Source organism: Selaginella moellendorffii, unplaced genomic scaffold (genome assembly GCF_000143415.4).
Source record: "Selaginella moellendorffii unplaced genomic scaffold, v1.0 SELMOscaffold_91, whole genome shotgun sequence".
NCBI lineage: Eukaryota > Viridiplantae > Streptophyta > Lycopodiopsida > Selaginellales > Selaginellaceae > Selaginella > Selaginella moellendorffii.
Window position 1 is genome coordinate 518465 of NW_003314352.1, and position 10878 is coordinate 529342.

Consider the following 10878-nt stretch of genomic DNA (forward strand, 5'->3'; position numbering starts at 1 on the left):
CCGAGTCCGGAGCCTGAGAGGGTGAAAGCCCAAAGCGTTCGTCTCCCAGACCCTGGGGGGTTTGGTGAGCTCCAAAAGTATAGTAGGGGGAGGACTGCAGTGGAGCCAGTTTGGCCAGGAAAGGCCAGTTTGGCCCAGGAAGGCCGGACCCAGTGTTGGGTGATGAGCTGCCCACTGGGAAGTCCAAGACTAGAGTGAACACGGACCGACAAGCGGGGTAGCTTGGTGAAGTGTTCAAGAGCCAGCTCTAGTTCCCCCGGGAGATCGACTGGCCGATGCTCCCAGTCCAAGTGTGGGTGGCACTACCTACTTGGATACCAGGTGTGGCTCAACGGAACCTCGCTCTAAGCCCATGGCTAGAGCACCTAAAGGCGAAAGGCGGGGAGAGTACCCAGGTGGCTCGCGTAAGGCCACGGTGTTCCGAAATGTTGTCCCAAAGGCCTAGACTGTGGAAAGGAAGAGGAGCAGTCCTCTGGGGTAGTGACCAAGGACACAGTCGTGTGGTGAGGAAGTCCCAGAGGACCATGGGACTTAGTGGTCGGGCCTGTGGGCCTCGATCCAGTGGCAGTGTTGGCAAACACGGCTAGGGGCAAAAAGGGACTTGGTAGGAATTGACAAAGGGACTTTGGGGAAGGCGATTCCCCAGGTCTGTGGGCATCCTAAGGATGCTAAGGAGTGGATCTAGGATGACCACTCGTGGACCGATGGCCCAGTCTTGGAGAGACGGGATGGTGATGCAAGTGGTATTGGACCACTAGTGCAGCAAAGGTGAATGGGCATGGCCTTAGCGTAACGGGCCGAGATGTCAGTGGTACCTTTGGGTGTCGGTCTTGGGACCGGACACGTGGAGCACTTGGACCAGGTGCAAGTGTTGAGTGGCATGGATGCCATTCTTGGGGCTAGCAAGTCCAAGTCCTGAATTGGACTTAAGGAGGTTGTGAGTGAGACTCCTCCAAGTGGTCGAAGGTGTGGTTAAGTGACTAAAGTAGAATGGAAAAATTAGTCGCTTACATAAAAGTAGAGGGACGAAGAGGTATGGAAGTGAGAGGAATGGATGAAATATAAGGAAGTATGAGACAAAAAGGAGAAGCCTCAAAGTCACATTTGGCATGATTGTGCTGCAACCAATCCATACCAAGAATGAGGTCAAAAGCTTGACTTAGCACCACCCGTAATGACTGCAACTCAAGCTCGAGATTGCCCATACGCACAACCATGTCTGCCTCATCTTGTGCACATGCATGTGTACGGCCGTGTAAGCCATAAATTTTTCCTTTCCAATTTGCTAGCTTACCTCATCTATCTGTCCAACACTGCCTTGGCTTTTGCTAAGTTCCCTTGCCAAGGTTCCCGCTTATGGTACTAGCTCCTACTTGGTTCTACTTGGTTTCAGCTACTCACTGCATGAACAATGGAGTGTTAGCCATCCATCCACGGATTCCCAAATCTCTCCCAATCCCCCTCCCTGGGTTAGACTGGACTTAAGGTTCAGCTACACTCCCCACAGGCACAAGCAACCAAGCACACCAAGCCTCCAGGTTCCTAACACCCCTTGGTACCACAAGACTTGATCATGGGACCCTCTAAATCCCAAGTTTTGGGTGCAACACTTGCTTCGGGACGCTAGGGCAAAACACTGTGGCCTAACGGCCGGATATGGGTACCTCTACCCCCCCACGTCCATCCCGAAGGAAGGCCCAAGCCCCTAGGAAGGGCAAGGACCAATGAGCCGCATGGTACTCAAGTGGGGCACCACTCCACATGAGTCGGGAGAACCACAATCGATTCCCCTTTCGGGAGTGGGAGCTGCTCTTGAGCATTTTCTGGGGTAGCCCCTCCGGCACCACCCAAGTCCCTGCTCACTCCCACCCAAGGCCCCTCGGCCCCAATCTCAACCTCAAGTTAGTTTGAAAGCACCACTGGAGAGTTCCTTCAAGACTGGTTCCTGGACCTCACTATCCCTACTATACTTTTGGAATCCCCTGCAGGCCCCCACCCCCCCCCCCCCCCCTGCCCTGGGAGACGCACGCTTTGGGCTTTCACCCCTTGACCTGTATTAGTACTCGGACTTAGTCTCGGACTTGATCTTGGACTCAATCTCGGACCCGACTTCAGACTCGGTCTCGAACTCGATCTCGGACTCGATCTTGGACCTGATCTCGGACTCGATCTTGGACCCGATCTCGGACTCGATCTTGGACCCGATCTTGGACTCGACTTCGGACTCAACCTCAGACTCGATCTCGGACCCGATTTGGATCTTGGACTCTGTCTCGAACTCGGTCTCCGATTCGGCCTTGGACTCGATCCTAGACTCTATCTCGAACTCGGTCTCAGAGTCGGTCTTGGACTCGATCTTCGACTCGGTCCCATCCGATGAACTCTTTGTTATTTTGGTCATGCTTTCGGGGATCCTTTAGCCTACGACACCTTGGAGAGTTGTTTCTTTACAGGCCGTTGCCATAAAGAATGAAAACTGGGTCTGCCGCACGACGCAAGTGTAAACGACAACGTGTGGCAACAGGTCGAGCAATAGAAGATAAACTCAAACCTGTCAACCAACACGGAGAGAATAATAGGAAACCTCTTGTTATAAAAATGAGCTTGGAAAATAAACACTGGATGAACCGGTGGCGAGTGAACCCCTTGATGATATTCCCGAAAGAAAGATGGAGGGGTCACTAACTTATTCGCGCAAGGTCCCTCCATTACTCCCGCGACTCCTCGTTTCCCAGATGCACCACGGTGTCCAAACCTTCCACTGCAGCAGCACGAATGGGACGTTGATGACACCAAGGTCTCCACCCAGGAAATGGAGGTCGCCAATCCGGAAAGTGCCGACAATGCCGATAAGTATGACCAACTTCATCACACGCTCAATAATGAACATCACGGCCACGACCACGTCCTTGCCCTTGTCCTTGGACTCGAGTAGCAGCAGTATCAACCTCCATTGGAATAGGACCATCACTCATAGGAAGTGGAGCTGAAGGACGTGCAGCGAGAAGTGGAAGAGGTGATGTCTCATAACATTGTGCCAAGCGAAGAGCATTGTCAAAGGTGGTAGGAGAAAGTGCATGCACAAGTCCAACAAGATCTTGACAAAGTGTTGGCCACAACATTCCTGGCTTGATCTGCTCCGACATATTGGTTTCCGCACGAAGCAAAAGACTTCAAAAACGAACACCAAATTGCATCACCGACTCAGATGGCCCTTGGCAAAGACGATGCAATTGTTGAAAGGCATCATCACAATCGTCAGCATGTCTGAAGGCACGTTTGAAGACGTCCGGAAGAACACTTCAATCCCCACAAGTGGCCGCGCTCAATCCATTGTACCACTGCAATGCCGTCCCTTGGAAACACATGGGAAACTCACGCAAACGTCAAGCATCATCCCAAGAATGATATGTGGCAATCATCGTGAAGTGATCGAACCAATGGTACACATCATCCCCAGGATTCCCACGAAAGAACTCCGGCCGAACGCAAAGATTGGCACCAAGAGCAAGAGGAGTTGGACCACGTGCCGTGAATGCCACCATCAATTGAGTTTGGTTATTCAATTGCAAACGCATAGCATCAAGCAATTGGACCAACTGTTACTCTAGAGTCAAAGAAGGAGATTGCTGATTTGCCATGAAGATGAACGAAAAAAGAAAGAGCAAAAGAAGAGAAATGACAAAAAGCTAGAAGGAAATGGTAGATCTAGACAATACAAAAAGCTATATCTAAACCAAAATCCTGAAAGGGAAGAACAAAAGAAAGGAAATGGAAAAAGCTAAATCTAGATGATGCAAAAGTTAGATCTAAACCAAAATCCCAAATCCAAACATTCTTTAGGGACAATCAAAAGTGCCCCTCACCTCCACTAATGTGAGTGCATGGAATATGAAAAGGAAATATAGAAATGTGCATATCAATTAACCCAAAAATCCTAGATTATATACAGGAGCAAGTGGTCCGGATTGAAACCAATCCGACAGCTACTAAAATCCCACTATGCTAATATTAGTATACGGCATTATAGCCGTACACTTTGGCCCTCACAGCCTACATTATCATCAATGATAACAAATTTTCTGACAAAATTCCATACTTTCTTTCACATTTCAAAGATCTCAAAGTGTTGAGCATGGGTGGAAACAGATTCCATGGACCAATACCTGATTGGTTGTGGAACCTGACCCACCTTTATGTCCTTGACCTCTCCCACAACAAGTTTGAAGGATATCTTTCAATTATATGCATTCAAACATAACAATGATATTCGTGACACATTAATGCTTATGGTCAAAGGAAGAGAATGACAATTTCCATATTTTGATCCATCAAATGCCGTCCTTGATCTGTCATTCAACCAATTGATGGGAGTGATTCCTCTAAGTTTGCATGAGTTGGCTAGACTCCACATCCTCAATCTCTCCAATAATCATTTTTTTGGAAACATTCCCCAAACTCTAGGCAAGATAGTATAGCTAGAGAAGCTAGACTTCTCCCTCAACAACATTACTATACCCATCCCTGATATACTTCAAGAACTTCATTCATTGTCATCTCTGAATCTTTCATTCAATAGACTTGAAGGCAAGATTCCATTTGGACCCGAGCAGATGAGCACAATTAAGATATTTGGAAAATTCAGGCCTGTGTGGAAAGCCACTCAACAAAGAGTGTTGTCCTAGCAACAGCAGCTCCACCTTGCTAGTTTATGAGCACTTCCACAGCAGCAACTGGTGGCAGGAAAATGTATTATCATGAGCATTTACACTTGGCTTCATTATTTTGCTGATTTCACTCATATGGACATGCACATTTAAAGCACATATATGAGCATATTTACAAGGGGTTAAGGTTTATGGACGAAGACGTTAGTTGGCCTCGATGCGCTCCACTGAATCGTCGGTTAGTAATAAGTAGAGTGGGAGCTCTCAAGCTCATCCTCGGCGGCATTTCTGACTTCTATTGCCCCAGGTAGAGCACGAGAGTTTGGAATGGAACAACACACCGGTCTGGCAAAACAAGGCTGCTCTCAGGTGGCATGGAGCTGGTGTTGGAAGTTGCAGCTCCAATGTTCATGTACCTGGGAGTTCTCAAGAGACAAGGGTGGCAAAAGATCACTTCCGACACTGGTAGAACAGGACCAGATGATTGCAAAAACATGCTCAAGCAAGAAGATGAAGATCTTTGAGGTGATATTTCCATGCAAAGCAGCTGGTGTTCTAAAGGCTGCTGGATATTTACACCAAGAAGAAATTGGCCAAGTAAGTTCTTCTCAATGTCACATCAGTTTTGAAAATGTTTGGTGCTCGTCCGGGACTCCTTTGATGGACTCCATTCCATTCCCACGACATTGCTATACTACTTGGAGGGCCTTCAATACCTTGAGATCAACTATCCTCAACCTTTAGTTCAGAGATGGATCCTTTTTCAGCTCACTTATCCTTCAACGGATCACAAACGATCAACGAGTATGTTTTGCTTGTTTCCTGTTCCCTCTGACTTTTATGGCCCTCAAGCTATGCTAGCTTCGGTTTGAGATGCCAGCCGCTCGCTGTGAAAGCCAAAAGCCAGCAGGCATCCGAGGCTGAGTAAAATCCTCCAGACACAAGAAAAAAGCTGAAGTAATAGGTGCAACTGCCATCGATTCCTCCAAAGAGACGATAGAACAAGAAAACGGGCTGCTCTCACGGGAAAGGTGGTGGCTGTGGTAGAGTCTCCTGCCAAGGCCAAAACAATAGAGAAGTACTTAGAAGAGAACTACGTGGCGAGCTATGGTAACATACAAGACCAAGCTCAAGTTAGCACAGGCGATGGTTTTTGACTGGGGTGGAGTACGATAACCCTCCTGGAACAGATAAGTACACTCTCTTCAGCTTGCAAGCGTAATGGACAGCCTAGACGAGTACCAGTTTGGAAAATTCTTCCAGGTTGCTATACAAGCTTTCCGTTCAAGTTATTAACTCTGTGTGTTTCCACTTGAATGCAATCGGTGCAACGGTATGCGGTGATTGATTTGTCCAACTTCTATCTGGACATTTCGAAGGACAGATTATGCCTTGGGTGATCAAGCTTGTTTCGTTCGGATCTTCCCTCGTTTCTGATCAGTTTTCCTGCAGGGGGGCTATGATAAAGAAGAAGCTGCCAAACGGTTCTAGTTGCTGTATCTGGCCTGTGGAGGATCACCCGTTGTTCCACACCTGGCAAAGGACGCAGCTCTACCAGACGGGCTCCAAAGCCGAGAGCGTGTTTGAGGCGTGGTGGCCCAAACTAGACCCGTGATGGCGGACGATATCTGTGCGTTTTCACGAAGCTGTGGTCACTTCTTCTAGAGGTGAGAAACTCTCCTTGCGAATCAACGCTTGCAAGCCGTGACACTCGTTTGCATGCACAGCTCCAGGTGGAAGTTGACAAAGTCTTGCAGTCAGCAACGATGGCAAAGCTGATAGAACCTCGACGCAAAGGTTTGCCTCACTGGGAGGGGAGGACGATGTACCGCACTCCACACTCCAAGCAATTGCCTCCGCATTGATAAGCTACACGTTATATTCTTGACATCACAGGTAAGATCTTCCTCGTTAGATGTTTTCTATACGCACAGGGAGAAAAAAAAACGCTTTCTTGTCTGGAAGTTGTCAATTGCGACGACGCAGATTATGCATACACGGGAGCTGCAAGCTGGAGGGATGAGGGCCAGAATGTGAGAGGTGTTGTAAGTACTCGCCAGCCGATCAAAACAGCACTCAAGGGAGCACAGGGGATGGTTCTAGTTTCTGATCCGGACAGAGGAGACAGGAAGTGAACCTGGAAGATAAGCCAGGAGTTTGTGGACAAGAGCTTTACTGGACCGTGGACGCAGAGATTTATCCAGTGGGCAAGTGAGCTTTCCGGCATCGTAAAGCTTCTGCGCCAGCAGTATCTTTTTGGAAGCAAGCTTGGAGACGGTCAGCATGCAGCTCTCGGCTCAAGCCAAAAGAGAGATACGGCAAGAACTGGCACAGAAGCTTTACAGAGCATTCGAAAGCTTGGCGAGGAGATATACAGCAAGAAGTACGTCCTCAGCAGTCCCCGGAAGTTTTCACAGGAAGCTCCAAAGGTGATAAGACCGACAGGCATCGAGCATCTTCTACCAGAATGTTTTGAAGCAGGATGCGTTGTGGCTGTATGCTTTCATCTGGAGGAGAACGATGGTGTGTCAGCTGGAGCAAGCCGTGTTTAATCACGTCTCTCTGGACGTGGAGGATCTGAAAGCCATTGTGAGCCTGCGATTGACATCTAGCATGGAGTTTCCAGGCTATCAGATCGTCTACAGGGGCAAAGATGGCCTTGCCAGTGAAAACGAAGACGAAGAATCAGGCACGGAGAAGAACCTCCCATCGCTCAAAGCTGGCAGCTGCGTCTCGGCCATGGACATCAAGCACAAGCAGCACTTCACCGAGCCGCCAGCTCGATACACCGAAGGAAGCCTTGTGAAGAAAGAAGGTGGAAGAGCTTGGGATTGGGAGGCCATTGACGTACGCTCACGTCCTCAAAACTCTCCAGCTGCGGCAGTACATGCAAATCGAGAAGCAGCACACGTGTCCGAGGCAGTGGTCTTGTCACGCTACTTCACTAAGGTTCTGGACTACGGCCGGCCAAGGTGGAGGAGCAACTCGACGCTGTTTCATCCGGGAGCATGAGGTGGAACGCATTGTTGTAGCAGTTATGGCCAAACTTCGATGACAAAGGTAGCAGACATGCAACAGGTAGACGACTAGCTTTCTGGCCCATGCGGTTTTGACCCGCCAAGGTTGCTCGCCAATGTTTCCAAACCTTATAGAGCTCTTTCTCAATTGTGTGAAAGTCCTTGTGTAGATCACATCTTGGATCTGGATAGCCTTCATGAGCATGGGACTATAGACTTAAGACTAAGGCAAAATCTTTTGGACCACAAAGACTGCCGTATGGACGAAGCCTTCACGAGCACGGAGGACTCTTTCTCCTTTTTCTTTGCCCCTGACACAGACTACTAGCTTTCCGGCCGCTTGCTCCACATAAAAAGGAAAGCATTTCGAGCAGAGGTTTGTGGCAAAGAGAAGAGAAGAGATTTAGTTCATTGCAGGCATGGGAGGGGCTCTTGTTCTTGGTGCTTATGTAATGCTCTGCATTTCAGCTTGTATCCAGGCATGGGAAATGTATGAGCTCCAGGCTTTGCTTGCGTTTAAAGGAGGTTTATCAAATCACACCACTCTATCCAGCTGGACAATGGAAAATTCTCATAATCTCTGTGTGTCTTGGGAAGGAGTGATCTGCAATAATGTTACTGGTCAGGTTATAATGCTCGATTTGCGGGATCTCAATCTATCAGTCTGGAAGTATCCAAGTTGAAAAATCTGGAGGTGCTTGACCTCTCTTTTAATAACTTGATTGGCCCTCTACCAAAAGACTTTGGAGTGATGAAGAAACTGAAAGAATTGTATTTGTCATGTGAAATTTCAGAATTTACTGGCAATTTCTCATCACTTGAGATTTTCAGGGATGACTTTGGTATCGGAGGAATACCCAGGTCAATTGGGCAGCTAAACAACCTACGTCACCTTGAAATTTATTTTGGCAATATTTTTGGGTCAATCCCTGAGGAGCTTAACTGCAGTAAGCTAGAGGTGATACACATTGAACCTAGTAACTTTTTGAAGGTTTTATACTAGTATCACTCATGCATCTTCCTCTTCTCAAAGTTTTGTCTTTGAGTGGTTTGAATGGTACTCTGCCAATCCCAAAAGATATATGGAACTTGACTCATTTGGAGGAGCTTCATCCAGAGGATTGCTCCTTGACAGGCTCATTACCACCACAACTTGGTGTTCAATTTAGAATTCTGGATTTGTCCTACAACTTTCTATCAGGTGATATTTAAGTAATCTCTAGAGTTTAAATCTCAGTCACATCATGTTTGGCAGCAACATACAAATCAGCTTAGGACTAATGGGAGGACTAATGAACCTTCACCTGAGCAATAACAGGTTCGGTGGTACTATACCAGTCAGCTTAGGACAAATGGGAGCACTAATCACCCTTGACTTTAGATATAATATTTTCACAGATAGTATACCAATGATCTTGGGACATTTATCAAATTTAAGTTATCTTTCCTTGGGTAACAATTTGTTGACTGATGCTATACCAATGAACTTACAAATTTCTTGACAACAGTTTCAATTGAACAATTGTATCTATCAGGGAACAGATTTAATGAACGTATGCCACCCATTTCAAGGGACGTGCAATTCCTAGATTTGCCAGAGAACATGCTCACTGGGGAAATATTGAGAATAAGTACTGGGCCTTCATGTAATTTGCATGAATTGGATGTAAGAGGTAATAGATTAGTTGGGGCTCTACCAAATTGGCTCAAGTGATCTATATCTTCTTTGGGTTGATAATAACTCTTTGAGTGGAAATCTTGCCATAGATGTCTTCCAAAACATGAAAATTATCTATTATATTTCACTCTCACATAATAAAATTTGAAGGTGAACTACCACAAATTCTATCAGAAGAAATCATATATCTTATCATTAGTGATAACAGGTTTTTTGGAAAAATTCTGTACTTTCTTTTACATTTCAAAGATCTCAAAATGCTGAGCATGGGTGGAAACAGATTCCATGGACCAATACCTGATTGGTTGTGGAACATGACCCACCTTCACGTCCTTGACCTCTCAGGCAACAAATTGAAGGATGTCTTTCAGATTCTATAAGCAAATCACATGCATTTAATTCCTTTTCATTCGAGTCTTGGCCGGGTTGTCAAGATTGGCCACCAATATTGCTTATGATCAAAAGAAGAGAAGTACAATTTAAATATATGGACCTAGATACCTCCCTTGATCTGTCATCCAACCAATTGACAGGAGTGATTCCTCCAAGTTTGGGTGAGTTGGTGGGACTTTGCATCCTCAATCTCTCCCATACCCACTCTTCTGGAAACATTCCCCAAACTCTGGGCAAGATGGTATAGCTAGACTTCTCCTTTAACAACATTATTGGACCCATCCCCAACACACTTCAAGAACTTCATTCATTGGTAGTTCTGAATCTTTCATTCAATAGGCTTGAGGGCAAGATTCCATTTGGCCCTGGGCAAATGATCATATTTGACAAGCGAGCTATCTGGGAAATCCAGGCTTGTGTGGAAAGCCACTTGACAAAGAGTGTCTCAGTAACAGTAGCTCCACCTTATTAGTTTATGAGCACTTCAGTAGCAGCAGTTGTTGGTGGCAGGAAAATATATCATTGTGGGCATTTACACTTGGCTTCACTATATTGTTGATTTCACTTGTATAGACATGCATATTTGAAGCATATACACGGGCATATTTATAAGGGGTTAGGGTTTGTGGGTGGACTTGTTGGTTAGCCTCGACACATTCCACCAAATTATCGATTAGTAACGAGTAGAATGGGAGCTCTTAAGCTTATTCTTGGCAGTATTTCTGGCTTTCATTGCCCCAGATAGGATATTGTGTGAAATTTTTGGGCTAGGGGTGATGGCACAAATTAGGAGTAGAAAATGAGGCTAAGAATGTGACAAATCTTTAGAGGAAGACCTATACCAAAGAAATATAAGAAAAATGCTAGATCCAAGCAGTAAGCAATGTGATGACACTACCAATGTTGTGAGGAAGAAGGAACAAAAGAAAATGGAAATGTCGCAAATGTAACTTTAAGTATCAAAAGTTATTTGTCGGTTAGTCCTTTTGGATATTCTTTCCTTACTGCCACAATGTTAGGAAGTCAGTATTGCTAGACCTTTTATTAATCTCCATTTGAGTTAGTTGAGAAACTGGTCAATGCTCATACACTTAAATTGGATAAACATAAGGTAGGAACCCTA

At 46.2% G+C, this 10878-nt stretch overlaps 1 pseudogene; it reads left to right on the forward strand.

The window, feature by feature from the left end:
* The first annotated feature begins 8103 nt into the window (after positions 1-8103).
* On the forward strand, positions 8104-10227 carry LOC9661830 (annotated as a pseudogene).
* Positions 10228-10878: the final 651 nt, after the last annotated feature.